The sequence below is a fragment of the Dendrobates tinctorius genome, unplaced genomic scaffold (assembly GCF_039654945.1).
Source record: "Dendrobates tinctorius isolate UK_male_01 unplaced genomic scaffold, ASM3965494v1 ptg000315l, whole genome shotgun sequence".
NCBI classification, from domain to species: domain Eukaryota; kingdom Metazoa; phylum Chordata; class Amphibia; order Anura; family Dendrobatidae; genus Dendrobates; species Dendrobates tinctorius.
The window spans coordinates 3454090-3460862 of record NW_027361982.1 but is presented as its reverse complement, the minus strand read 5'-3'; positions in this window follow the sequence as shown (position 1 = coordinate 3460862).

The window sequence follows — 6773 nt, the reverse complement described above, 5'->3', positions numbered from 1 at the left end:
CCACCGGAGAACCGGTGGATTCTCAGGTGGGCCCTGGCATCTGGTGGGCCCTGGCACCTGCAGGCATACAGGGCCAGCAGTTGCCTAGGGCCCCCGCTGCTCCAGGGGCCCCCAGCCAGTGGTGTGTCGCACACCATGCAGCTGCTATGGGGGCCCCTGCCAGCGGAGCAGCAGCGGGTGTCAGGAGGCAGGAGCCCCTGTCCCCGCTGCTAAAGAGAAATGAATATTCACTGCGAAGCAGTGAATATCATTTCACAGTCTCCACCCCCAGAGGCCCCGCCCCCAGCCCAGTAAGCTGCTCTGCAGACTACAGCTGTAAATCAGGGCCGGCGCCGCCCTCAGTCCTCTCTGCTCCTGGCTCACAGCCAGTGCGCGATGACGTCACTACATCGCGCACCCGCTGTGTGTCTGGCAGAGGGGGCAGCTCCTGACACTGAAGCCGGGATCAGCGTGGGAGCGAGGAGGAGAGGTGAGTATTGTGGTTTGTTTGTTTTTTTATATCTCTCTCGCTCTCTCTATCTGTCTCTCTCTATCTATCTATCTCTATATATCTCTCTCTCTATCTCTCTTATATCTATCTTTCTATCTCTATCTATTATCTATATCTATCTCTATATCTATCTCTATCTATTATCTATATCTATCTATTTCTATATCTATCTCTATCTATCGCTCTATCTTTATATCTATCTTTCTATCTCTACATCTATCTCTATATCTATCTATCTATCTCTATATCTTTCTATATATATCTCTATATCTATCTATTATGCCTATCTATCTCTATATCTATCTTACTCTATCTATCTCTATATCTATCTATCTTACTCTATCTATCTCTATATCTATTATCTCTATATTTATTATCTATCTAGCTACCATCTATATCTATCTATCTTTATCTATATATATATCTCTATCTAATATCTATATCTATCTATCTCTATACCTATCTATCTATTTATCTATCCGTTATCTATCTCTATATCTTTTCTCTGTATCTATCTATCTCTATATCTCTCGCTATCTATCGCTCTATCTCTATATCTATCTCTATATCTATCTTTATATCTATATCTATATATCTATCTCTATCTATCTCTATATCTATCTCTATATCTATATCTATTTCTCTCTATATCTATCTCTATATCTCTCTCTATAGCTATCTATCTATATATCTCTATCTCTATATCTATCTCTCTGTATATCTATCTATCGTTCTATCTCTATATCTATCTTTCTATCTCTCTATCTCTATATCTATCTATATTTCTCTATCTATTTATCTCTATATCTTTTCTCTGTATCTATCTCTCTCTATATCTATATCTATATATATCTATTATCTCTATATCTATATTTCTCTCTATATCTCTCTCTATATCTATCTATTTATCTCTATCTCTATATCTATCTCTCTGTATATCTATCTATCTTTCTATCTCTATATCTATCTCTATATCTATCTATCTTTCTCTATGTATCTATCTATCTATTTATCTCTATCTATTATCTATATCTATCTCTATCTATCGCTCTATCTCTATATCTATCTTTCTATCTCTACATCTATCTCTATATCTATCTTTCTATCTATCTCTATATCTATCTATATCTATATCTATCTATTATGTCTATCTATCTAGCTATCTCTATTATCTATATCTACCTATCTCTATATCTTTCTATCTTACTCTATCTTTATATCTATCTGTTATCTCTATATTTATTATCTATCTTTATCTATCTCTATCTATTATCTATATCTATTCTATCTCTCTATCTATTTATCGATCTCTGTATCTATCTCTCTCTATATCTCTCTATCTACTGCTCTCTCTCTCTCTATCTTTATATCTATATCTATCTATATCTATTATCTCTATATCTATCTATCTCTATATCTATCTCTATATCTATATCTGTTTCTCTCTATATCTATCTCTATATCTCTCTCTCTATAGCTATCTATATATTATCTCTATATCTATCTATCTATATATTATCTCTATATCTATCTATCTATCTATCTCTATATCTATCTATCTATCTATCTATCTCTATATCTATCTGTTATGTCTATATCCATATCTATCTCTATATCTATCTATCTATCTCTATATCTATCTATCTCTTTATCTATCTTTCTAACACTATATCTCTATATCTATCTCTATATCTCATTATCTATCTATCTCTATCTCTCTCTCTTTATCTATCTATCTATTGATCTATCCATATATCTATATCTATCTCTATATCTATCTATTACATCTATCTATTATCTCTATTATCTATATCTATCCATCTATCTATCTAGCTATCTCTATCTATCTCTATATCTCTCTCTATATCTATCTATCTATCTATCTTTCTAACTCTATATCTGTCTATCTCTATACATATCTCTATATCTAGCTATTATCTCTATATCTATCTCTATATCTATCTTTCTATATCTATCTGTCTCTATATCTATCTCTATATCTATCTATCTATCTCTATCTATTATCTCTATATCTATCTCTATATATATCTCTATATCTATTTTTATTTATAGCCATCTATCTATATATATTTATCTCTATATCTATCTATATATGTCTATATTATTATTATTAATATATCTGTATATCTCTATTATCTATCTCTATCTATTATCTATCTCTATCTATATATCTATCTCTCTATATCTATCTATAGCTATGTATCTCTATATCTATCTATGCATTATCTATTTTCTATCTATCTCTATATCTATCTACCTATCGATCTATCTATCTATATTTCTTTCTATATCTATCTTTATATCTATCTCTATCTATCTCTATCTATCTCTATGAATCTTTCTATCTATATCTATCCATTATCTACTTTCTATCCATTATCTACTATCTATCTCTATATCTATCTATTTCTACTTCTATCTATATCTATCTAACTCTATATCTATATATCTATATAGCATTATTCCCTATGAGGGGGGCAGTATTATTCCCTATGAGGGGGGCAGTATTATACCCTATGAGGAGGCAGCATTATACCCTATGAGGAGGCAGCATTATACCCTATGAGGAGGGCAGCATTATTCCCTATGAGGGGGGCAGTATTATACCCTATGAGGAGGCAGCATTACACCTTATGAGGAGGGCAGCATTATTCCCTATGAGGGGGGCAGTATTATACCCTATGAGGAGGCAGCATTATACCCTATGAGGGGGGTGCATTATTCCCTATGAGGGGGGCAGTATTATACCCTATGAGGGGGCAGCATTATACCCTATGAGGAGGCAGCATTATTCCCTATGAGGGGGGCAGTATTATACCCTATGAGGAGGCAGCATTATACCCTACGAGGAGGGCAGCATTATTCCCTATGACGGGGTGCATTATTCCCTATGAGGGGAGCAGTATTATACCCTATGAGGGGGGCAGTATTATACCCTATGAGGAGGCAGCATTATTCCCTATGAGGGGGGCAGTATTATACCCTATGAGGAGGCAGCATTATACCCTACGAGGAGGGCAGCATTATTCCCTATGACGGGGTGCATTATTCCCTATGAGGGGGGCAGTATTATACCCTATGAGGGGGGCAGTATTATACCCTATGAGGGGGCAGCATTATACCCTATGAGGGGGTGCATTATTCCCTATGAGGGGGTGCATTATTCCCTATGAGGGGGGCAGTATTATACCCTATGAGGGGGTGCATTATACCCTATGAGGGGGTGCATTAAACCCTATGAGGGGGTGCATTATTCCCTATGAGGGGGGCAGTATTATACCCTATGGGGGGGGCAGTATTATACCCTATGAGGGGGTGCATTATACCCTATGAGGGGGTGCATTATACCCTATGAGGGGGGCAGTATTATATTCTATGAGATGGCTGTATTATATTCTATGAGATGGCTGCATTATATTCCATGAGGGGTCTACATTATATTCTATGAGGGGGCTGCTTTATATTCTATGAGGGGGCTACCCCAACTCCTGCTACATAATTAAGACATGTACAACCTTATATTATACCCGGATATTAGCGTGTTTTACCGCACAATTGGTGGTCTGGTATTTAACTCTATGCAGCTACATAGTGGGCCCCAAGAATGATTTTCTCTGGTGGGCCCAAGGTGTTCCAGTCCGACGCTGGACACAAGCTTGCCTTTCTGGCATGTGAAGTTTGGCTTCACATGTCCTGTATACAGGGCTGCCACTAGGAATTTCGGGGCCCCATACTGGCAAAATATTCGGGGCCCTCTTGAGACTCCGCCCAGGCTCCACCCAGCCCTGCCTCCACCCCTCAAACTGTCCACAATCCCACCGCTCTCTCTTGGAAAAACTCCACTTCTCACTTATCACACATTAACAGTTCCCATCACCGGATCACACATGTAGCTGGCAGCTTTTGCTTTGGACAAAAGATTTTTTTAAGCCGCCACCATAACAGGGTAGACACTTTTGGCCGGGCTCTACTCTACTGTAACCTATTAAATATTTGTTAAATACACTTTAGGTATATTTTTATTTATTTTTCAGTTTTTAAAATGACCAATAATATCACATACAAGGAACAAATACCGCTACACCGTGTCCAGACCACATATTACCACTACATGGTGACCTATAATACCACATACAAGGAACAAATACCGCCACACCATGACCAGACCACATATTACTACCAGTGACTGAATAATATCACATACAAGGAACAAATATCACCACACCATGACCAGACCACATATTACCACCACAAAGTGACCAAATAATAGCACACACAAGGGACAAATACCACCGCACCATGCCCAGACCACATATTACCACCACATGGTGACTGAATACAATACTGATCATTAATAAAAAAAATAATACTATCACCATAAGTGGCATTATACACAGGAGAGCTGTATTTAGTATGCAGTGTCTGTGTACAGGTAATATAGCGATCAATGACATTATGTAACGTCCGTCTGCGGTTCTGGGCTGCAGCCAGGCAACACCCCGAGAAACACTGATACCCTTTACCCCTATACAGGGATCTGGATTTACAACAGAGCCCAGGAGGTAGCTGTCTGAATATGAGCAGCGGCCAGAGCAGGACGGTCGTCAGAGTGAAGTACAAAAACGGCAGGCAATAGCAGAGTCAAATTCAGGCCAAGGTCAGAGTCAAAAACCAGGAGGGCGGCAGAGGTACAGAATCGTTAGGAAGTAGCAGAGTCAGAATATCCAGGCCAAGGTCACAAACCAGGAGAGTAGCAGAAGTACAGAATCGTCAGGCAAAAGAGGGGTCAGAAATCCAGGCTGAGGTCAGAGTCAAACAGAAATCAATCACTAAGTAACACACGGGAACCAAGAATATATCCGGCGGCTTGCAAGACCAGTCCCAAGGTATTTGAGGGATCAGGTCATCCCTCACAGGTTCCTGGACTGGTGATGTCATTAGGGCCGCCCCCACGACCAGGCCAGATGGTGATGCAGTAACCCCCTGATGACTGACAGAGGGGCTGAGCCTGCGTCCACCAGATGCCTGCGCAGGAGCCACTTCTCTGTCACCACCATAACTCACGGGTGGACCACGGCACCTCCCAGTGACCGAGGCAGGAACAGCCGTCCCCGAGTCTGACGGTGAAGTGGCGGTCCGGCGCCTCCTAGTGGCCGTGACCGGAACAGCAGTCCTCGAATCCAACGGTGACGTGACAGACCGGCGCCTCCTAGTGGCTAAAGCTGGGACCATAGGCCCTGAGTCTGACGGCGACATAATAGAACCACGGCGCCTCCCAGTGGCCGAGGCAGGAACAGCCGTCCCCGAGTCTGACGGCGAAGTGGCGGTCCGGCGCCTCCTAGTGGCTGCGACCGGAACAGCAGGCCCCAAATCTGACGGAGACGTGACAGTACCCCCCCTTCCAAGAGGGGCCTCCGGACCCTCAAAACTGGTTTGTCAGGGTGAAGGAGGTGAAACCTTCTAATTAGTGCTTTTGTATGGATGTCCCTCGCAGGGACCCAGGACCTCTCCTCCAGGCCGTAGCCCTTCCAGTGTACCAAATACTGTACGGACCCTCTTACAAGGCGGGAGTCAAGGACACCCTGGACTTCATACTCCAAGGACCCTCCGACCGAAACGGGAGGAGGAGGGGACGGGACAGGGTGAATTGGGGAGCGATACAACTTGAGGAGAGACTTGTGGAAGACATTGGGTAATTTGAAAGACTGAGGGAGTTTTAAATGGAAGGCCACCGGGTTAATCACCTCTATAATCTCGTATGGACCAATAAATCTGGGACCCAGTTTGGCAGACGGTACTTTAAGCTTGATGTTTTTGGTGGAGAGCCAAACCTTGTCTCCAACTCCCAGGTGTGGTCCTTTGGATCGCTGTTTGTTCGCTGCCGAGGTCTGTCTAACCTGGGCCCCTTTCAAGTTCGAGTTTACCTCAGACCAAATGGTTTTTAAACAATGTATATTTTTCTCTTCTCCAGGAAGCTCCGACATTCTGGCCGAGAATGAGCCAAAGCGCGGATGCAGCCCGTGGTTGCAGAAAAAGGGGGTAGACTCGGCTAGTGGCAGATGTTCTGCCCAATCGGACTGGTGTTCTGAGACGTAGCAACGAAGGTATTGCTCCAGAGCCTGGTTGACACGTTCGGTTTGACCATTGGTTTCAGGGTGGTAAGCCGAGGAAAAAGATAGCTCAATACCAATGCGTTTACAGAACGCCCTCCAGAACTTTGACACGAATTGGGTACCCCTGTCAGACACAATATTGACCGGGG